At 32.8% G+C, this 24,354-nt stretch overlaps 1 long non-coding RNA gene across 2 annotated transcripts in view; it reads right to left on the bottom strand.

The window, feature by feature from the left end:
* Nucleotides 1-24,354, bottom strand: part of LOC126940858 (uncharacterized) — a 164,217-nt gene that overhangs the window by 70,081 nt on the left and 69,782 nt on the right. For both annotated transcript variants that reach the window (XR_007720944.1, XR_007720943.1), the window contains exon 2: nucleotides 777-899. This is a non-coding gene — a long non-coding RNA (uncharacterized LOC126940858). The remainder of the gene's footprint in view (nucleotides 1-776; nucleotides 900-24,354) is intronic.

Genomic DNA, 24,354 nt, shown 5'->3' with positions numbered 1-24,354 from the left:
GTTGCTTAGTTCTGTTTTTTTCTACTGCTTAACTACATGAATATCACATTTTTAATAATCTCACTTCTGGAAAATATAGTGACCTACTTCAAAATTTGGAAATAATTGCCTTACATTCTGATTCCATATTGTAAGAAGACATAATATAGATGTTCTTAGAAGTTAGATACAAGGAAAAAAGAATGAAAGACAATCCTTTATAATTTTGTGTGAATCATATGTTCAAAATTGTTCAAAATAAATCTTACTGTGGAAGATACTGTCATCACCTTATTTTAAAAATGTGTTGAAGAAGGAAAGTGTCAGATAGTGAACTTGTGATAATATCATTTAAATGCATTTATAGGGCATAAAATACGCCTAATTAAAAAAGTAAAGTTACCGGATTTTTACTTTTAATTAGAAGCAGTTGAATTTAAATTCCAGGTAAAGAAAGCATAAACACTGCAATGTTTGTCAGTTAAAAGACCATGGTAATTAAGCTTGAAATTGATTTCCCATATGTCTGTTTCAAAACATACAACTTAGAAATTACCATGAACTATGCAGTGTGTGTGTTGGGGGTGGAGGAGGGACTCTGGGAGAAGGATGGACTGTGGAATAATATTAAAACACAATAGGGCCGAACACGGTGACTCATACCTGTAATCCCAGCACTCAGGGAGGCTGAGGCAGGCGGATCACTTGGGGTCAGGAGTTCGAGATGAGCCTGACCAACATGGAGAAATTCCGTCTCTACTGAAAATACAAAATTAGCCAGGCCTGGTGGCACATACCTGTAATCCCAGCTAGCCAGGAGGCTGAGGCAGGAGAATCGCTTGAACCGGGGAGGCGAAGGTTGCAGTGAGCCGAGATCGTGCCATTGCACTCCAGCCTGGGCAACAAGAGTGAAATTTCGTCTAAAAAACAAACAAACAAAAAACAATAAAGTATCTTTTTTAAAAATATAAATAAAATTTATGAATATAGAGGGCTAATTACCTTTATCTTGCAGTATAATGTATGTTAGCATATAAGACGACATTTACATATGGACTTTATAGCTCATAATTATTATTACTAATAGTATATAGTAACATCTATACATTATTAATGCAAAATAGATTCTGTTTTAAAACTCTCAATAGCCAGTATGTCAGTTTCCAAATACATATTCATATATTTGATCTCTGATTTTCAACCTGAGTGTTGAAGAAGTACCCTTCAATGTGTAGAGAAAGGAACAAAATTACTCCCATCTCTCCCATGTTCTTAATTTTAATTGAGCCTCTGGTCAGATACCAGTCTACTGGTACTTTAGGTTATGGGGTGCCTGGGGTATTACCTGGTTTATTTCAACTAAGAACACATATCATGCTGTATCTCCCACGTACCCAGCAACGCAGCTGGAAATGCTATAGGAATGCAGGGGAAGCCGGGCGCGGTGGCTCAAGCCTGTAATCCCAGCACTTTGGGAGGCCGAGGCGGGCGGATCACGAGGTCAGGAGATCGAGACCATCCTGGCTAACACGGTGAAACCCCGTCTCTACTAAAAATACAAAAAGAAATTAGCCGGGCGTGGTGGCGGGCGCCTGTAGTCCCAGCTACTCCGGAGGCTGAGGCAGGAGAATGGCGTGAACCCGGGAGGCGGAGCTTGCAGTGAGCCGAGATCGCGCCACTGCACTCCAGTCTGGGCGACAGAGCGAGACTCCGTCTCAAAAAAAAAAAAAAAAAAAAGGAATGCAGGGGAACTATGTGTTCCCTTGTGGGTCTCTGCATCCTTCCCCTCTACCATTTCAGAACTGCATGAACTGAGCAGCTTTGCTCCTGGGACTACTAACTACTCTGACTGATACTTAATTTGTTGTTTTCTTCTAAGGCAATTACACCAGTAATTTCTGTCACCTAAATTTTTTTTTAAAGCTTGAAGAAGACAGCACTTTACTTTTCTTAGCACTGTGACAATGTCTGTAAGATCCATTTGCAAGCTGTACAAAGGCAAAAAGAGATCACTATTAAATGTTTATACCATATAGCCCTAAATGTGTATGTAACTTTATGTCCAAATGTGTTTATTATTTGATGAGCTTGTCTCAGTGCCAGCTGTCACTAAAAGAACCAGAAAAGAGGAAATAGTGGGTAGGATACAATTGAGGGCTTCACATTTAACGATTGTTCCTATCTGCTTTCAGAACAACTTTTCTCAAAGAGGATGTGGAGATTAGAAAATAACCGGCAAATTTATTCTTGTAAAATAGTTTCTTTTTTGTTTGTCTGTTTAATCACAAACAAGAGCATGGCATGTGAAATACCTTCTACCAGTGGTTACATAATTAAATAGTCAGCTATTCAAAAAAGTATGAAATATTGATTTGAAAGACACTTTTCACCAAGCACTGTTCTAGACATGAGAAAGATGGTAAAAAAGTAATGTAGACACATGTTCTGCTTTCATAGAGTTAACACTGTAATGGGATATACAGCTATGCAGCTGAACTTTGGACTAAGATGAACTTTCTACAGTATGCCCCATGCTGAATTTAAGTACTTTTGACCTGACTGAGCAGTATGTTTAGTTAAAACTCTGTGATATGGTTTGGATTCGTGTCTCCACCCAAATCTCATGTTGAATTGTAATCCTCAGTGTTGGAGGAGGGAGTTGGTGGGAGGTGACTAGATCATGGGGGTGGATTACCCCATTGCTGTCCTGTGATAGTGACTGAGTTCTCATGAGATCTGGTGTCTCTCTCTTCCTCCTGCTGCTGCCATATAAGACATACCTCCTTCCTGTTCGCTTTCCCCGTGATTGTAAGAACTGATGGCAATCCTACTCAAACTATTCGGAAAAATAGAGGAGGAAGGAATACCTCCAAATTCATTCTAAAAGGCCAGTATTACCCTGATACCAAAACTAGACAAACATAAAAAAGGAAAACTACAGGCAAATATATCTGATAAGCATTGATGCAAAAATCCTCAACAAAATACTAGCAAACTGAATTCATAGACATATTGGAAAGGTCATTTATCATGACCAAGTGGGATTTATACCTATGATACAAGGATGGTTCAACATACATAAATCAGTGTTATACATCATATCACCAGAATGAAGGATAAAAACCATATGATTATTTCAATTGCTGCTGAAATAACGTTGGATAAAATTCAATATCCCTTCATGATAAAAAAAAAAACCCTCCAAAAACTAGGTATAAAGGGAAAATATTTCAACATAATAAAATCCACTTATGACAGACCCACAGCTGGCATCATACTGAATGGAGAGAAACTGAAAGCCTTTCTTCTAAGATCTGAAACATGACAAAGATGCCCAATTTCAACTGTTATTCAACATAGTGCTAGAATTTCTATCTAAAGGAATCAGACAAGAGAAAGAAATAAAGGACATCCAAATTCGAAAGGAAGAAGTCAAATTACCCTTTCTTGGAAATGATATGATCTTATATTTGGAAAAACCTAAACTTCATAAGAAACATATTGGAGCTGATAAACATATTCAGTAAATTTGCAGGATACATAATCAACATAGACAAATCAGTAGCATTTCTATATACCAACAGTGATCAATCTGAAAAAGAAATAAAAAACATAATCCCATTTACAATAGCCACAATTAAAATTAAATGCCTAGAAGTCATTTTAAACAAAGGGTGAAAGATCTCTGTAATGAAAACCAGAAAACAGTGATGAAAGAAATTGAAGAGGACACCAAAAACTGACATAGATTCCATATTCATGGATTAGAAGCATCAATATTGTTAAAATATCCAGAGGCTGAGAAGGATAGTAGGGGGTTTGGGAGGTGGTAGGGATGGTTGATGGATACAAAAAAAAAAAAAAAAAAAGAAAAATAGAAAGAATGAATGAAACCTAAGATTTGACAGCAAAACAGGATATCTGTAGTCAATATTAAATTCTATATTAAAAAATAACTAAAAGAGTTTAATTGGATTGTTTGTAATGCAAAGGAAAAATGCTTAAAGAGATGGGTACCCATTTTCCATCATATGATTATGACACATTGCATACCTGTATCAAAGTATCTCATGTATCCCATAAGTATATATGCTTACTATGGACACACAAAAATTAAAAATAAATCTTAAAGTGCATACAACAGTATCTGACGCATATCAAACAAGTTGTAAATTCCAGCTATTGTTTTTACTGTTATTACTTTGAAGTATAATGATTATAGATTTTTACTTATTTTCTTTTGTTAATAGATAAATAAGGCATAGTTTATGGTAAGTAAGAGAGACATGGATTTATACATTTATATCATCTCATGCAATGTGGCATTCTGAAAATGTGGTACTAAAATTTATAGGCAAATAATCTACCTGGGCCTCATATTTATTATTATTAGATAGACAATAATATTCATTAAGCAAGAGAAAACAACCATGCTGGAAAACAATTACAGATAATGAGATGATTAAGGACCTACTTATTTTGTGCCACCTGAGGCATTGTAGACAGTTTTAATAGTTGGATAGTGGGTCTTGAACTTAGGAGAAAAAGACTTAAGGCTTAAGAGTAGAAATACTAGCTCTACGCTTTTCCAGTTGTTTGAACTAGAACATGGTTATTCATTTCTGAATCTCAGTCTTATACTCTTAAAAATAGATGGAACCAATAACTAATGAGATACTATATGTGAAGTTGGCTAGCACTGCACCTGCGGCTTTAGTTATATCCTTTGTCTTTCTACTTCATTCCTCCTCTTCTCTTTCCCATACCCTATAGTGTAACCATCACTGGCGTTAGAGACAAAAATAATATGTTTTAAATCCTGATTCTATCACTTATTAATAATGTGACCATTACTTAAACTCCAGGAAATTTTGTTCTATCAGCAACTATAAAGTAAGCATGTAACCATGTGTTGGTTTTTCCAGGATTAAGTAAAGATTTAATTATTGTTTATTATTTATTACTATGATTTTTGTAATATGCCAGGAAAATACAAGGTGATTGTACAATGGTAACTTTCTTTTTTGCTTTTTATCATTTCTATTTTCTATATGTATATTTCCTTATTTATTTTTAAATAAGAAATACTTTAAAATGTATTTTACATTTTAAATATTTGAGAAAATATAAAATACATACACTCTTCAGGATTCTACATAAGATCTTGATTTTAGTGTTTGTCTATTATATACTTTTGTGTGGGTTTTCTATTATTGATGCTGGCAAAACTTGTCCAAATGTGGCTTTCTACTAGTAAATGAAGGCAACATAAAATGTTATGCATGACTCACTTGGCTGACACACTTTCTCATTTGTTTAAATAAAAAGAAAAACCCTTCAGCGAGATTAAAATGTTGATTAGAGTGAAATATAAGGATTTCTGAATTCCCAATTTATGTGATCCGTTCTTCTAATCCTCTCTTTAAATGTCTCCAAGCTTTGAACACCATAAAATGTACTTTAAAAAGCAATCAATATCAAATAATTATTTTAATATTGATGAATAATATTTCTAATATATAAATCAGAAAAATTAGTTTTTTTTTTAAATTCAGCAACTCATTTTGTTAAGCTTGTTATTTTTTTTCTTCACCTATAAAGCCTACATAATATCCTCCCTTGGTTACCTCTTTGGATTAGTGGAATGATGAAATAATCCATATGTAATTTTAAAACCCATAAATTAGTAAGTTGTTGCTAGTAATACTCCAAGAAAATATGAAAATAGAAGCAATTAACACATTAAAAGTTAAGTTATTCTGTTGTATAGCTGATCAAATATCTGTTGTTATTAAATATATGTGATCCAGCAGAGTTTTTAATGCTTTTTTTAACTCTAAAAGTAAATTTTCCAGAAAAACTACCAGCTATGTGAGTTTTAGAATATTAAAGATATTCTGGGAAAAAGAAATGTGAATACTTGTTGAAAAATAAGATTTTGGCAGTTCGTTGTCAAAAAAAACCTTAAAATTCCAAAGTGTCTACCAGTTGTATAGTACTAAATCTATCCTTGTTTTTTTCAAAATGTTATCAATAACCATGCAGCTGGGAACTGCACAAGCTAAATTAAATCAACGTATTGGAAGAAAAGGAGTTGATGATGGCAGTAATCACTGAGTATTTAAGTAATGTAAAGGCTGAGAAGCAAATAAAAAGTGTTGGGGGGGGCGGGAGAGAAAAAATAAATCATAGACGGCAGATAGTTTATAACTAGGGCAAGCCGGTAGCTTTAATGAACATTTTCTATAAAATAGCATGACAAGTGATGCTTAAAATGTTGTGCATACAATTAATCATTGCTGCTTCTCTTTTTTACCCAGTGGATAATATACTGAATTTGTAATTTTATTATTTCAAACTAATAGGTTTTGTACATAATTATGATAAATTCCTTTAAGGTTTTTCATGAGATGTCAGTACTAGTTATGATCAAGAGCTATAAAATGACTGCAATATAGGTTGGTTTCAAGTGTAATTTCTAAACTAGCCAATGTTTGTTTCAAGAATAATTGATTATTAAATTCTAAGGCAATTACTTCTTAACCATTAAAAATAAAATTATATATTCAAACTCAGGAAGCTACAGAAAGTCTTTTTTTTTTTTTTTTTTGAGATGAGTCTCATTCTGTTGCTCAGGCTGGAGTGCAGTGGTGCAATCTCGGTTCACTTTAATCTCCACTTCCCAGGTTCAAGAGATTCTTCTGCCTCAGCCTCTTGAGTAGCTGGGACTACAGATGTATGCCACCATAACTGACTAATTTTTGTGTTTGTAGTAGAGACAGGGTTTCACTATGTTGGCCAGGCTGGTCTCAAAGTCCTAACTTCAGGTAATCCGCCTGCCTCCCAAAGTGCTGTTATTACAGGCGTGAGTCACTGCACCTTGTGGAGAAAAGATTTTTTAATTAAGAAATTTAATATCTCTCTACTAAAAAATACAAAAAACTAGCTGGGCGAGGTGGTGGGCACCTGTAGTCCCAGCTACACGGGAGGCTGAGGCAGGAGAATGGCGTAAACCTGGGAGGCGGAGCTTGCAGTGAGCTAAGATCCAGCCACTGCACTCCAGCCCGGGCGACAGAGCAAGACTCTGTCTCCAAAAAAAAAAAAAAAAAAAAAAAAAAGAAAGAAAGTTAATATTATCAAAAGTAAACAATATATTTCTAAATAATATATAAGGAAATAAGTGAAGCACAAGAGAAACTAGAAAATATTTTTAATTAAATAATATTAAAAATGTAATCTCAAAGTTTCTATGGTACAACAAAGCAGTGCTTTGTAATAAATGTAGATAGATTTTAAACACTTTTAAACGCAAAGCAAACCCTAAATACATAGAAAAAATAAAATAAGAATAAAGAAAATTAAGAAATATGGTTCCATGAAAGAACAATAAAATTGATAAACTCATAGCTGGATAGATCACAAATTACCAGTTTTATTAATAAAAAGAAGGAACATTATAAAAGGTAGCATAGGCATTAAAATGATTATTAAAAAATTTGAAAACTAATTATTGGACAATGAATTTAACAACTTAGATGAAAAAAAACATTCTTAAAAAACACAACATGCAAAACTGACACAATATTAAAGAGAAAATGAAAGTATCTCCGTGTCTCTTAAGGAAATTGAATGTGTTATAAAAGTCCTTTCAATAAAGTAAACTTGAGAGGCGCTTCAGGATGGCTGACTACAGGCATCTGGTACTAGCCTCCTCTTCAAAGACAAACCAAATAATGAATAGATAATAACGCTTTGAGTACATCACTTAAGAAAAAAATGCTGGAATTCAACAAAGGAATGACAGGAAACACCTAAGGTGAAAAAGGAGAGGGAAATGGGCCAGCCTACTTGAGCTGTATTGGCTAGGAGACTGAAAAGGCTCCCCAGCGTGCAGAAAGGGTAAGTGAGTGACTCCCATGGCAGTCTACATTCCCACCGCAGACCCCTGCAATTTCAGCCATGGAAGAGCTGCTCAACTTACCATCCACAGAGGTTTTGAAACTAGGTGGAGCACTGCCTGAAGACTGTGCAACAGCACTACTCCAGAGAAGGAACACACATTCTTTTGAAATAACCGAATCAGACAAATATTAAGAGGAATAAAAAAGGAGGGGCAGTGTCATGTGACATAAGGAACAACATAAAGCAACCAAATATTTAAATTGTCAGAGTCCCAGAAGGCAGAAGGGAAACTAAAGTGGGAGAAAAACTTACTAATTTTAACATATCTCAAGTCTAACAAGAGATTTAGACATTCAGATACAGGAAGCTCAGAGATCCCCAAACTGATATAATATAAAAAGTTGTTCTTTACAGCACATTGTAGTCAAACTGTCAAAAGTGAAAGACAAAGTAAGAATTCTTTTTTAAATTCTACAAGAAAAAGTATCTAGTCACTTATACTGGAACCCCCATCAGATTATGTGAGTTTATCAGTAGAAAATGTATAGACCAGGGGAGAACTAAATAATGTATTGAAAGCGCTGAAAGACGAAAACTGCCCGCATGGGATACTATACCCAGCAAAACTACTTTTTATAAATGAAGGACAAATAAAGTTTTTCTCTGACTACAGACTAGTCAGAGACTAGACTGGGACCCACAAGAAATGCTTGAGGGATCTGTACATGTAGAAGTAAAAGGATTATATCTATATCACAAAAACACATGAAAGTCTAAAAGCCACTGGGGCAAAAACAAAAAACCTCAAATGAGGAAGAGAAAGAACTCAGATGTTACCAGCACAGAAAAACACCAAACCAAAAAAATAAACAATAAAAAAGAAAGGAACAAAAGGACAAACAACTAGGGATGAAGAAAACAACCAGGTGTCAATTAATGAAATGATAAGAATAAGTCCTCACATATCAATAAGAACCTTGAATATAAATGGATTAAGCTGCCCACTTCGAAGATATAGACTGACTGAATGGATCAAAGAAAATAATATGACCCAACTATATGCTGCCTATAAGACACTCGTCATACCTGCAAAAGCACATGTAGAATAAAATCAAAGGGATGAAAAAAGATATTCCATGCTGAGAGAAACCGAAAGTGAGTAGGAGTAGCTACACTTATATCAGATAAAACAGATTTTAAGTCAGAAACAGTAAAAAGAGACAAAGAAGGTCATACATAATCTTAAAGACATTAGTTCAGCAAGAGGATGCAATTCTAACCATACATGAACCCAACACTGGAGCATCCAGATACATAAAGCAAATATTACATCTAAAGGGAGCGATAGACTCTAGTACTATATTTATTTGGGGACTTCACCACACAACTCTCAGAATTAGACAGATCATTTAGACAGAAAATTAACAAAGAAATACTGGATTTAAACTGCCCCAAAGGACCTAACACGTAGTTACAGAGCATTTCATTTAACAGCTACATAATTTCATCAGCACATGGAACATTCTTCAGATAGTTTACATTTTAGAAGACAAAACAAGTCTCAACAAATTTTTGAAAATCAAAATCACAAGTATCTTTTCAGACCACAATATAATAAAACATCAATAGCAAGAGGCCATCAATAACAAGACACCAATAACAAGAGGAACTTTGGAAACTATATGAATATATGTAAATTAAACAACATCTTCCTATATGACCATTGGGTCAAGGAAAAAATAAGGGAGAAAATTTTTTAAACATTTTTGAAACAAATGAAAACCAAACTACAACATACCAAACCCAATGGGATACAGCAAAAAGCAGCATTTAGAGTAATGTTTATAGCAATAAATACCTACATCAAAAAAGTAGAAAGATTTTACATAATCTTACCGTTCTTCTCAAGAAACTACAAAGCAAGAAAAAAACAAAGCCAAAGTTAATAGAAGGAAAGAAATAGTAAAGACCAGAGCAGAACTAAATGCAAAAGAGACTAAGAAACAACCCAAGTTATCAACAAATGAAAAGTTGGTGTTTTTAAAAAAATTACATAAAATCGATAAACCGCTAGCTATACTAACCAAAAAATAAAGACTCAAACAAACAATATCAGAAATTGAAAATGAGACATTATAACTGATGCCACAGAAATACAAAAGATTATCAGGGACTATTATGAACAACTATACACTAACAAACTGAAAAAAAAAAAACTACAGGGAATTGATAAATTCCTGGATATATACAACCTACCAAGATTAAATCAAGAAGAAACAGATAACCTGAACAGAATTATGAGTAATGATACTGAATCAGCATTAAAAGTGTCCCGACAAATAAAAGTCCAGCATCAGATGCCTTCACTGCCAAATTCAACCAAACTTCCAAAGAAGAACTAACACCAATTCTCCTCAAAGTATTTTTGAAAACATATAGAGGATGGAATTCTCCCTAACTTAATTCTAAGAGGCCAGCATTACCCTGATACCAAAACCAGACAAAAATACAACAACAGCAAAAATTACAGGCTAATATTCCTGATCAACATAGACACAAAAATCCTCAATAAAATATGAGAAAACCAAATCCAGCAGCACATCAAAAAGATAATACAATATGATCATGTAGAATTTATGCCAGGGATACAAGGATGGTTTGACCTATGCAAATCAATAAACATGATACATCACAACAACAGAATGAAGGACATAAATCATATGAACATATCAACATGCCCAGAGAAAGCATTTGACAAAATTCAACATTGTTTCACATTAAAAAATATCAAGGAACTACAAGAAACATACTTCAACATAATTAAGGTTATATATGATAAATCCACTGCTAACATCATATTGAATGGGGAAAAGCTGAAAGTCTCTCATTTCAGGACTCAAACAACATAAAGATGCCCATTCTCATTACTTCAACACAGCACTGAAAATCCTAGCTGGAGCAATCAGGCAAGAAAATAAAAGGCATCTGAATTGGAAAATGGGAAGTCAAATTGTCCCTCTTTGCAGGTGACAAAAATGTCATATCTAGAAAAATCTAAAGACTCCACCAAAAAACTCCTAGATTTGATAAACAAATTTGGTGAGGTTTCATGATACAAAAATCAACATAGAAAACTCAGTACTGTTTCTCATAGAGGGGAGGGACACATACTGGGTCCTGTCAGAGAGTGAAGGGTAGGAGGAAGGAGAGGATCAGGAAAAATAACCTATGTAACCAACCTGCACATACACCCCTAAACTTAAAAGCTAAAAATAAAATTAAAAAGAAGCTTAAGAAACAAAATTTAGTATTGTTTCTATATACCTTAATGAAATAGCTGAGAAAAAATACCAAGAAAGCAATTCCATTTACAATCAATACACATATACAAATACCTAGGGATAAATTCAACTAAAGAGATGAAAGGTATCTACAAGAAAAACTGCGAAACTCTGAAAAATGTAAGTAGTTGAAGAGGACACAAATGGAAAGACACCCTGTACTCATGGATCAGAGGAATTAACGTTATTAAAATGGCAATACTAACAATGAAAGCTACAGATTTAGTATACTCCCTATCAAAATACCAATATCATTTTTCCCAGAAATAGAACTATCTTGAAATTTGTATGGAACCAAAAAAGAGTCCAAATAGCCAAAGAAATCCTGACCAAAACCAACAAAGCTTGAAGGAGCTTATTGACTTCAAAATATATTATATATCTATAGTAACCAAAAAAGCTTAGTGTTCATATAAAAACAGACACATAGACCAATGTAACAGAATAGAGAAACCAAAAATAAATTCACATATCTACAGTGAACTGATTTTTGACAAAGGTGCCAAAAACATACAGTGTGGAAAGGACACCCTCTTCAGTAAATGTTGTGGGAAAATTGGATATCCATATGCAGAAGAAAGAAATTAGACCCATATATCTCACCATATACAGAAATCAACTCAAGATGGATTAAAGACTTAAACATAAGATCTGAGTTATATAAAACCACTAGAAGAAATAAGAGAAAACACTTTATGACATTGGTCTAGGCAAAGATTCTATGGCTAAAATATCAAAAGCACAGGTGAAAATCCAAAATTATACAAATATACAGATTATATTAAAGTAAAAATCTTCTACACAGCTAAGAAAACAGAGTGGGGAGACAATCTGTTGAATGGGAGAAAATATTTGCAAACTATTCATCCAACAAAGAACTAATATTCAGAGTATAAGAAGGACCCAACGTCTCAACAGGAATCAGAACAAGTTATCTCATCAGAAATGGGTAAAGGACACGAACAGGCATTTCTTAAAAGAAGACATACAAGTGGCCAACAGGTATACACAAAATGTTCAACATCAGTAATTATTAGGGAAATGCAAATCAAAACCACAATAAGATATTGTATTATTCCAGTTAGAATGACTATTACTTACAAGACAAAAATAACGGATGCCAGTGAGGAGGTGCAGAAAAAGGAACTCTTATGCACTGTTGGTGGGAATGTAAATTAGTACATCCAGTAAGGAAAGCAGTAAGTATGCAGATTTCTTAAAAACTATTCATAGAACTTTCATATAATCCAGCAATCCTGCTACTGGGTATTTATCCAAAAAAGAGTAATGAATATGTCAAAAAGATAACTCCATCCTCATGTTTATTGCAGCACAATTCATAACAGCAAATATATAGATTCAACATAAGTGTTGAAGAAAATGTGATATATACACACAGTGTCCACAAAAAGACTAAAATTATGTCATTTGCAGCAACATGAATGAAACTGGAAGTCATTATGTTAAGTGAAATAAGCCAGGGATAGAGAAAACAAATATCACATATTTTCACTCATTTATGGGAGCTAGAAAAAGTTGATCTTACAAAGGTAGATAGTAAAATGATAGATACCAGAGGTTGACCAGGATGTGTGAGTTTGTGGAGTGGAGGTGAAGAGAGGATGGTTAATGGGTACAAGCATACAGTTAGGTAAAATACATTTTAATGTTCAATATCAGAGGAGGAGACTATAGTTAACACCTATGTATTTTATCTTTTAAAATAGCTAAAAGAGAGGATTTGAAATGTTCCCAACATGCAAAAATGATATTCGAGGTGATGAATACCCTAAAGACCATGACTTGATCATTACACATTATATGCATGTAACAAAATATCACGTGTACCTCATAAATATGTGCAAATGTTATGTATCAATGAGGCCGGGCACGGTGGCTCAAGCCTGTAATCCCAGCACTTTGGGAGGCCGAGACGGGCGGATCACGAGGTCAGGAGTTCGAGACCATCCTGGCTAACACGGTGAAACCCCGTCTCTACTAAAAAGTACAAAAAACTAGCCGGGCGAGGTGGCGGGCGCCTGTAGTCCCGGCTACTCGGGAGGCTGAGGCAGGAGAATGGCGTAAAAACCCGGGAGGCAGAGCTTGCAGTGAGCTGAGATCCGGCCACTGCACTCCAGCCTGGGCGACACAGCGAGACTCCGTCTCAAAAAAAAAAAAAAAAAAAAAAAATGTTATGTATCAATGAAAAACTAAAACATCTATATTTAAAAACATAAAATTGAAGCAAATGTCATGTCCTTATGGCTTCAATGAAACCTCTGCCAAACATTCAAGAAGAAAATACTAATATCACGTGAACTCTTCCAAAAAACAGAATAGGAAGGAGCCCTCCTAAACTCATTTTATGAAATCAGCGTCACCCCTGAGTATCCTAATTTGAAAATCCAAACTCCAAAATTCTCCAAAATTTTAATCTTTTTGAGCACCAACATGATGCTCAACGGAGCTGTTCATTGGAACATTTTGGATTTCAGATTTTTGGATTAAGGATGCTTAACCTAAGGATAATGCAAATATTCCAAAATCTGAAAATATTTGAAAGTCAAAACACTTCTGGTTGCAAGCATTTCACAGTAGGGATACTCAACCTGTACCAAAATACAACAAAGATGTAGTTTAAAACATACACCAATTAATATAGATACAAATTATTTAGCAGATATTAGCCAACAAATACAATAGTATTAAAATGCTTACTATACTGTGAACAATCAACATTAATCTGAGTAATTTGGGATTGGTTTTACATTTGAAAATCAACCATTGCATTTTACCATAAAAAGAGAATAAAACACAAAAACTGTTCTCATTTCAATATATGCTAAAAATAAATAACAAAATTTAACAGATAAAAAACTCTCAGCAAACTGAAAAATAAAAGGAGACTTCCTCAACCTAATATCAGGCAGCTATAAAAGGCCTACAGCTAAATAATAAATATTTGAACATTGAAAAAGGAAGTGATGTACATTTCTAGCACTTCTATTCTGCACTGCACTGGAGCTTTTCTCCAATGAAATCAAGAAAGGAAAACAATAAAAACAGATAGATAGATTCAAAACCAATAACGATATAAAAGGAAGAAGTAAACCACTTATATTTGCAAATGTCATGATTAGTTACGTAGCAAATCCTGAGGAATCTACAACAAAACTATGGGATTAATATATTTATTTAATGAGGTTGCATGATAGAAGGCTAATAGATACCAGCAGCAAACAAAATGAAGAAAATTCCATTTAAAATATTGTCCTTACATATAAAATGTCTTTGAATACATTTAATAATAGATATGCAAAACTTCTGCATTAAAACATACAAAACATTGCTGCACTGAATTAAACACCATCTATGTAAATATCTAACTAACGAGTTTTATAAGATTCATGGGTTGGAAAACTCAATATTGGTAAAACATCAACTTTACACAAACTGATCCATATATTCAATACAAATTCAATGTAAATCCAAATGCTAGAAGAGTTTTTATAGAAATTGACAAGCTAAACCTATGCTTTATGTGGAAATGCAAGATCAAAAATAACCAAAGTTATCTTGAAAAAGAAACCAAAGTTGGAAGATTACCTCATGACATAATGAGGTAATATAAAGCTACACTAATTAAGACAGTGCAGTACTGGCATAAGTATTGGCACAAAAGTTTGATGTAACTAAATAGAAAGTTAAAACATATATACACTTTTATATACTGTCATACATAGATAAATATTTATATAGTATCATTTGACTTATGAACAGGGCATCAAATTAACTAAAGGGAGAAAGAAAAAGTTTTTCTTTCAACACTTTGTGCTCTAAAAAGATGTATATTCATGGTGAAGAAAAGAAAAAGGTAAGTTTGACTCCTACCTTACATTAAGCAAAACAATTGTTTAGATATAGAATGCAGACTAAAAGATAAAAGCAATGAGAAAAGAAGAAGGAAATATTTTTGTGACTTGGGAGACAAGCTTTTTCACCAATTCACAGAAAGCAATAACTTTTGAATAAAATGTATAATAATAAATCAAACTTTGTCAAAAAAATGGACTCATTAAAAATATCAGTTAGAAAATCAATGTGTAAGTGCTGGAGAGCAAAGAAAACAATCAACAGAGTGAAGAGACAACCTACTGACTAGGAAAAATATTTACAAACATACATCTGATAAGGGATTAATATCCAAAATACATAAAGATCTCAACTGCATTGTAAGAATAAAAATAAGCCACTTAGAAAAATAGGTGAAGGACCTGAACATATATTTCTCAAGAAAAGACATGCAAATAGCCAAGAGATATATGAAAAAAATGTTCAACATCACTGGTCATCAGAGAAACGCAAATTAAGACAACAATGAGATATCATTTCATACCTGTTGAATTGGCTTTGATCAAAAACAAAATATGACAAGTGTTTTTGAGGATGCAGTTAAAATAAAACACTAATGCCCTGTTGGTAGGAATGAAAATTAGTATAGATATTAATAAAAATAGTAGGGAAGTTCCTTGAAAAATTAAAAATAGAATTATATGATCCAGCCATCTCAATACTGGGTATATATACAAAGGAAATGAAATCACTATGTCAAAGGATATCTGCCCTCTGGTGTTGATTTCAGCATTATTCACAACAGCTAAGATGTGGAATAAACCTAAGTGTCCATCAACAGATTAATGAAAAAAGAAAATATATATTTACACAATGGAATACTATTCAGCCCTAAGAAAGAAGAAAATTCTGTCATTTGTAACAACATGGATAAGCCTGGAGAACATCATGTTAAGTGAAATAAGACAAACACAGGAAGACAAATACGGTATGGCGTATTCTCACTTATATACGAAATCTACAAATGCTGAATTCATAGAAGCAAAGAGTGGTGGTTACCAGGCACTAGAAGTGGGGTGGAGGTTAAGGAAGATTGGTCAAAGGATAAAACGTTTCAGTTATACAGAGGACCAAGTTCAAGAGATCTATTTTACAACATGATGACTATAGTTAATAACAATGTATTGTATACTTGAAAACTGTTTAAGAGAGTAGATTTTAAGTGTTCTCACCACAAAAAATAAGTATTCAAGGTGATGCATATATTAATTATATTTAATTAATAATTATATTTGATTTAGCCATTCCACAATGTATCCATATTTCAAAACATATTGTATACAACATATACAACTTTTATTTGTCAATTAAAAAATTAATATTTTTAAAAATTAGTCAGATGTGCTGGTACATACCTGTAGTCCAAGCTACTGAGGAGGCTGGGGTGAAAATTACTTGAGCCTAGGAAGTCAAGGCAGCAGTGAGCTGTGATCGCACCACTGCACTCCAACCTGGGGTACAGAGTGACACCTTGTCTCAAAGAAAGTATTAATTAATGAATTATGAAAGAAAATAAATGTGCAAACCACAGCCGGAAAAAACATTCACAAAGCAAGTATATGACCAAAATCTTGTCTGCAGAATTTATAAGGAGCTCTAGAACTCAATTATAATACAAGCCACTGAATTGAAAAAAAAAATAGTGGGCAAAAGATTTGATAGGCACTTAAAAAAAAAGCAAGAGTGGGAGAAAGAGACAGACATGAGTTCACATAAAGCACAGAGAAAATACTTAATATTATTTTATAAAGTAAAACTACAATGAGATATAACACAATGTATCTCATACCATATATAAAAAATAATTTGAATAGACCTATCATAAGGGCCTAACTGTAAATCCTGTAGAAGAAAACAGGAGAAAATCTTATGACTTTGGGTTTGGCAAAGAGAATTTAAATAGGATACAAAAAGTAAAACTTTAAAAGGAAGCATTTAGTAAATTGGACTTCATCAAAATGTACACTTTTAGTCTTCCACAGTCACTATTATGAAATACAAACAGCAAGCCACACCAGGAGTAAATACTCCTAAAACCTATGCCTGACAGTGGGGCTTGTATTTAGAACAGAAAGAGAGCTCTAACAATTCAGTAAAAAGAAGGCAACCCATTAAAGCAAATATATGAATCATTTCCCCACTCAAAATCAAATAATATGATGTTTAATACAAAATTGGCAGAGGTTAAGAAAATGAATAAGCAACCCATAAAAATCAGAAAGCCTTTTTATTAGCTTTCTGTTGTTTGATGGATGCAACGATCATCGCAGTTCTCTATGGATCCTAATTATTCTTGTATTTTCATCTAACCCATAAACTCTCTGTTTCTTTCAAAATAACATTCTTTTTGGTCATTTCTGCACATCTCTTTTATTCATCAGGTGTTTTTAAAAGATTTCGGGTACCTTTTTACTGCCAATATTCCATGCATTTCCTATCCCTACGAGTTGATAAGTGTAGGTAAATAGTGGGGTATTCTTTGTAATTTTAAGTTATTTTGCTAAGAAGCCCCTTCCCTGAATCACCTGACTGTGGGCTCAGTGTATGCTGGGCTGTGTGTGGCCAGGCACGTGGGCAGCACAGAGTGACATGAGCAGACTGCCTGTAAGCAGACACTATGGTCAAAATACAACGGACTGAAATTCAGACATGAACACTTTATGCATCTTAGACACAAATACACACTCTGCAAAAAGAGAAGGAATATTTTATATTTCGAAAAGTCACAAACAACGCAGTAATCCCTTTTCCTCTTTCAAATCAACAGTTTTTTCCAAGTAACATTTCCTCTGGGTGCCTTCCTAGTTTCATGTCTATGTCTATAGTCTACTCAGCCTGCCTCTGTCCTGCTGATGTTAGTAAGCTTTTATCATCTACCCTGGAGATCCAGCTTCTTCAGCATTGAATTGCAGGTGCCTCATATTGTGTCATAAACACGGGGTAAGATTGATTCAAATGCAGCTTTTATTCCCTCTGTAGCATATTTAATAAAGAAGTTATTTAATTTGAATATAATTTAAATTATTTTAAATAAATAAAAAAGAGGGAAAACAGACAAACAGGGTAATAGCATAGTAAGTTCAACTTTTAACATAATCTACTTGACTGAGAGAATGGTACTCCTTCCTGGGAACTAAGAAGAGTGCTCTCAGGAGAGGATAAGGTGCTACCTGATGTCTTTCTGCCCCCACCAATTCCAACACCATTGACAAGAAATTCACAAATTTTGTCTCCTTCTATTCACATTTTCACAATTTCTCAAGAGCAAACAGTCTATGCTATGATCATGTGTTTACCTAATTCACACAATTTATATATGCAGGTCTTGTCTCCTCAAGTTAAATTGAAAGGTGGAGATTTTACATTACATAGACTACATGATAGTTTTACACCTCAAAAAAAAAAGTATTAAGTAAAAGTCTTTTGAATTAATAATGCTAAATATAGATTGTATTTGTATGGAAAAACCAATTGGAATATTTTCAAGTCATCTCATATGTACTAACGTTTTTACAGTTGTACTATGATTTTACTTCTTTAGACTCTTCTCTTTACAGAGAAGAGTATATTGTTCTGCTCAAACCATGAAGGCTTATATTGCCTTTATGAAGTAACGTCATATTTTTGTCTAATTGTCCATTGTCATATTTGATGTGTCATTCAATATTAGGTGCATTCTAATAACTATTACACGTTGATAAAATATAAATTTTCATTTCAAAATAAAATGAATTAAAGATGAACATTTTCTAGCATTTGAGAATAATATTTTGTAATAAAAACAAAATGTCTTTTAGGCAAAAAAGAAGGGTATTATAGAGATAATTTTCATTCAGAGTCATAAGTGGAAGTCACCACAATATATTGTCAAATTTTTGTAAGAAAATTATATAGAGAACTCCAGGCATCGCTTTGAAAACAGGCCTTTCATAGTCTAGAATAGCAGAATTTTGCTAAAATTAGGCAAACACTACTCAACATTCAGACTTGTAGACAAAGAATAATATACTTTATGTTTCCTAACTCTAGAGAAAATAGATGAGTCGTACTTAAGAACAATTTCAACAATTTGCGTATATCCAAGGTCTGGAATGTATTAGAACAATGTAGTAGGGGATTACTGTGGATAAATAATAATTTTAATATTGAAATACTAAAAATATTATTTAAGCTACCAAATGCAGAATCATTATAGCATAGGAATGGATGGATTTAACAAAGCTGCCAATGATAAAAATAAAAATGTTTTGAGTTATACAGTTATTTAGAAATCTAAGTTCAAGTATATCTATGATTTACATTTAAATTCCCCTTTCAGTTTAATGTTTCAGAAAAGTGCATAGACTATGTTATTCAGATATGAGTGTGAATTCCTGTTTGGCCACTTATTACCTATGTGATTATTATGAACTAAATGTTTGTGTCCCTGCAAAATTGATATGTTGGTATCGTAACCCTAAATGTGACGGTGTTAGGAGGTGGGAATTTTTGGAAAGTGAATGGATCATGAGGGAGAGCCCTCATTAATGGGATTAGCATCCTATAAGAAGAGACACGGAAGCTTGCTCTCTCTCTCTGCTCTCTCCTCCATGTGAGAATATGAGAAGTCTGCAAACCAGGAAATGGCTCTCACCGGAAAAGGGATCTGCCAGCACTTTGATCTTGAACTTTATAGCCTCTAGAAATGTAAGAAATAAATGTTTATCGAACCACTCAGTCCATAGTCTTATTCCCATAGGAGTCTGAACTAAGATAGAAATCCTGAACAGTTTCCTCAACTTCTCTAAGCTTCAATTTCCATATACACTTACTTTCTTTAGGACTTATGTATAAGAAAACCAGGGAGTAAATTTAGCCCAGCACTTTAATTATGATGATATTTATTTATAATTCATAGCCTATAATTACACTGCAAATTCAGCCAAAAGTTCCTCTGGAAAACAAAATTATTTTAAATAAAAAATAAAGCATACAGCAAAAGGAAATTGTATTTGCAATGTCATTTGTAATTACAACAATTATAATTAATTGGGGTAAAAACTTAATATTATAATTCCAAAGTTGTATATAATTTTTATTTTGATGATTAACTGACATGCATTATATAGCCAGTTTAAATTGAATACTGAAGTAATGGATATCTAGCCAAATATCTTAATTCATTAATTAGGAAATACATATATATGAAGACAATCATTTTTTATATATATATAGTGAAATATAACAGATATAAAACATATGTGCTAACCATTCATCTTTAAAAATATAAGTGTCAATAATTTTAATAATCCTAGATTGCTACAACTTAATAGAATTCCCCCATTTTCTGCTTTTATATTAAAATTGATACTGTAATTATATTCTTGCAAATGCCTCCTGATGTTCATTTATTTAAGATTTTCTTGAATACTTTTCTAAGACTAAAAATACTTGATCATAGCTATGCATATTTTCCTGCATATTTTCCAAATTGCATAGGTAAGTCTACATTGTCTTCAAAAGTTTTTATATCAATACAAATTTTTACATCCCCCATAGCCATATGTAAGAATTCCCATTGCTACATCTCTTCACCATCACTGAGTACTCTCCAGATACTCTACTTTCTGTTGAATGTAAAACTATATTGCATTATGGTTTTAATTAGCATTTCCCAGATTACTAATGAGATTTGGCATATTTTCATAGATAGATAGATAGATAGATAGATAGATAGATAGATCACTTACATTCTTTCTTCCATAAAATGGCTGTTCATGTCTTTTGTATGTTACATTTTTGTTTTATATTTGTCTTGACTTTTATATCCTTTTTTTCTTTTTTTATTCTATTTGATTTAGACACATTCTCATTTCTGTGTCATTGTTTTCCTCTCAGTTTTCTAACTCATTATTGAAAGATAGCTTTGTCGGGTATAAAGGTCTGGATTGGTAGTTCTATTTCCTAGAATTTTGAATGTATTATTCCAATGTATTCTGGCTTTCTTTGTGATTCCTTTGTATATAATCTGTTCTTTCTTTCTTGCTAAATTTAATATTTTCTCTTAGTCTTAATAGTTGGCATTCTTAACTGCAATTCTTTTAATTTTATTCTTTTTTTATTGTGACCACCTTTGCTGTATCCCAGACGTTTTGATAGGTTGTGTCACTATTATCATTCAGTTCAAAAAATTTTTAAATTTCCAACTTGATTTCAGTGTTGATCTAACAATCATTCAAGAGCAGGTTATTTAATTTCCTTGTATTTGCATGGTACTTAGGGTTCCTTTTGGAGGTGATTTCTAATTTTATTGCACTGTGGTTTGAGGGAGTACTTGATATACTTTTGATTTCCTTAAATTTATTGAATCTTATTTTGTGACCAATCATATGGTCTATCTTGGAGCATGTTCCGTGTGCTGATGAATAGAATGTATATTCTACAGTTATTGGGTAGAATGTTCTGTAAATTATGTTAAGTCCCTTTGTTTTAGGGTAAAGTTTAAGTTCATTCTTTCTTTGTTGACTGTCTTGATGACCTGTCTAATGCTGTCAGTGAAGTATTGAAATCCCCCACTATTATCATGTTGCTCTCTATCTCATTTCTTAGGTCTAGTAGTAATCGTTTTATAAATTTGGGAGCTCCAGTGTTAGGTAAATATGTAGTTAGAATTGTGATATTTCCCTATTGGACTAGATCTTTTATCATTTTATAATGTCCCTCTTTGACTTTTTTACTGTTGTTACTTTAAAGTCTGTTTTGTCTGATATAAGAATAGCTACTCCTGCTCACTTTTGGTGTTCAAGTGCATGGAATATCCTTCTCCACCCCTTTACCTGAAGTTTATGTGATTCCTTATATGTCAGGTGAGTCTCTTGAAGACAGCAGATACTTGGTTCGTGAATACTTATCCATGTTGCCATTCTGTATCTTTTAAATGGAACATTCAGGCCAGTTATATTCAGTTAGTTGTTGCCTGAATACCTTTTTTTTTTTTTTTTCTTATTATAAGTCCTGTGAAATTTATGCTCTGAGAAGGCTCTGTTTTACTATATTTCAAGGAGTTGTTTCAAGATTTAAAACTCGTTTTATCAGTTCTTGTGGTACTGGCTTGGTAGTGGAGAATTCTCTCCGAATTTCTCTAAAATGACTGTATCTTTCCATTTACGAAGCTAAGTTTAGCTAGATACAAAGTTATTGGCTGATATTTGTTTTGTCTAAGGAGGCTAAAGATAGGACCCAGTTACTTCTAGCTTGTAGGGTTTCTGCTGAGAAATCTGCTGTTAATCTGACATTCTCAAACAGTGTCTCATTTCATTTCGTGGAGCTCTGTTCAGAGCAATATTAAATTTTCTCTAAATTATTTGTAAATATTTCTTAAGCTGTCCTTTATATGTTCCATCTTCTTTTATCTCTACACAGCTTTATACATAACTTCATAGGTATATATTGTGGTTCAATAATTTTTAATTAATCATAAAATTTAACATATGCTCATCTATTTACTTTTTATTTCAATTATTATTTTTTAATTTCTAAAAGTTTTTTAATTCATTGTTAAATCTTTTAAGCAATTTTTGGTAGCCTTTTTATTCATAACTATTTTATTTCAAGTTCATTACTTATTTTAAAATTAATTTATAATTATTTTTCTTTTATCTTTTATATTTTTTCCAAAATTCTCAAGTTTGTTTCTATATTCACTCATATTGATTTTTACATGTTTTTAATTCTTATATTTGATTTCATTTTGAATAAGCATCAGCTCATGGATCTTTATTTGAAGAAGTTTTCATCATATTTTCATCAGAAAATATGATGTATACCAAAGAACATTTTAATTTAATTCTTAGATATTTTACTTCTTAGATAGAGGTCTTCTAACCTTGTGGATACTACAAATTAAAACCTCAAGTGAGATAGACCTTCATTACAAAATCTTAGGAGACACTATTTTAACTTACAACTTGGAGCTAAAACATAGATACACAATTTTTATTTTGGGGTTTTTGTTCATAGTTGCATTTTCATTCCTTTACACGTAATTTTTCTTTGCAGACACAATCCTTCATTATTTAATCTAATGAATTACTTGTAAGAGATTAAACACTTATTCTTACGTTTTAAAAAAAGTTTTTTGGGTTTTTCTTTTCTCCTAACACTATGTTGGTTTTTAAATTTCTTTTCTTTGTTTGTTTCTTAGGTTTTCCTTAATATTGAGAGAGTTTAGCAGCAAGACATTTAAAATTATATTTTTTATAATTTATCTAGAAACTAGATGTTTTCAAGCATAATATTCTGAAAGCAGAAGTCAGTTATGTCATATTGTCATTATTTGAGATTTTTGATAAGATACCACAATTTAGTTATAAATTTGAATTAATATTTGACATTGTTTTCTGTTCTGAAGATTTTTAAAGAGAAGCAACTATTATTATAAGTGGTGCAGTCTCTCTCTAAAACCAATTTTTAGATAAAACTGACATTATTTATCTAATTTAAGACTGAACTAAATAAGACTGTCTTTCTACCCTGCAACCATTCAAAGGCATAGCACTGACATCTAATAGGAAACATTTAGTCATTTGTTTTACAGAAACACATTGGGCTTCTCTATGATATTGAAATGAATGTGAAAAGTAAGGCAAAAGCATGCTTTAAGTAGGAAATTGAAAGAGAAATTATTTTCTTTCAAATATTCCCACTAATTGGGGCTCAAATAAGGCTATGTGAGGCAAACTTTTCTAAAGTAGGGTAGAAAGAAGGAGAAATGAGAATTTTCATTTTATGTGTAACTGACTAAAAAATAGTTTAAAGATGAAGATTAGAAACTACAGCTGGGTAAAATAAAAAAACAATTTTTAGATATCTTCTAAAATATATTCAAATTTTAATTTGAGTAGAAATGTATTCAAGTTAAAGGAAAATAATCGACTACCATTTTAAGCATCTTCATTTTTTATTTCGTTCTGCTGACTTATAACTAAGAGCTGCCTTAGCAGATTGAAATTTGTGTTATGTCATTCATAAACAAACGCATTCTGAATGTGCATCACATGTTTTACATTTGCTTAGTTTTGTTTTATTTTGAGACACAGTCTCGCTCTGTCGCTCAGGCTGGAGTGCAATGGCATGATCTCGGCACACTGCAACCTCCGCCTCCCGGGTTCAAGTGATTCTCCTGCCTCAGCCCCCCAAGTAGTGGGGTAACAGGCACCCACCACTGTGCCCAGCAAATTTT

This window comes from Macaca thibetana, chromosome 17 (assembly GCF_024542745.1).
Source record: "Macaca thibetana thibetana isolate TM-01 chromosome 17, ASM2454274v1, whole genome shotgun sequence".
Taxonomy (NCBI): Eukaryota; Metazoa; Chordata; class Mammalia; order Primates; family Cercopithecidae; genus Macaca; species Macaca thibetana.
Note: the sequence above shows the minus strand (reverse complement) of the source record. Positions and strands in the feature narration are given on the sequence as shown.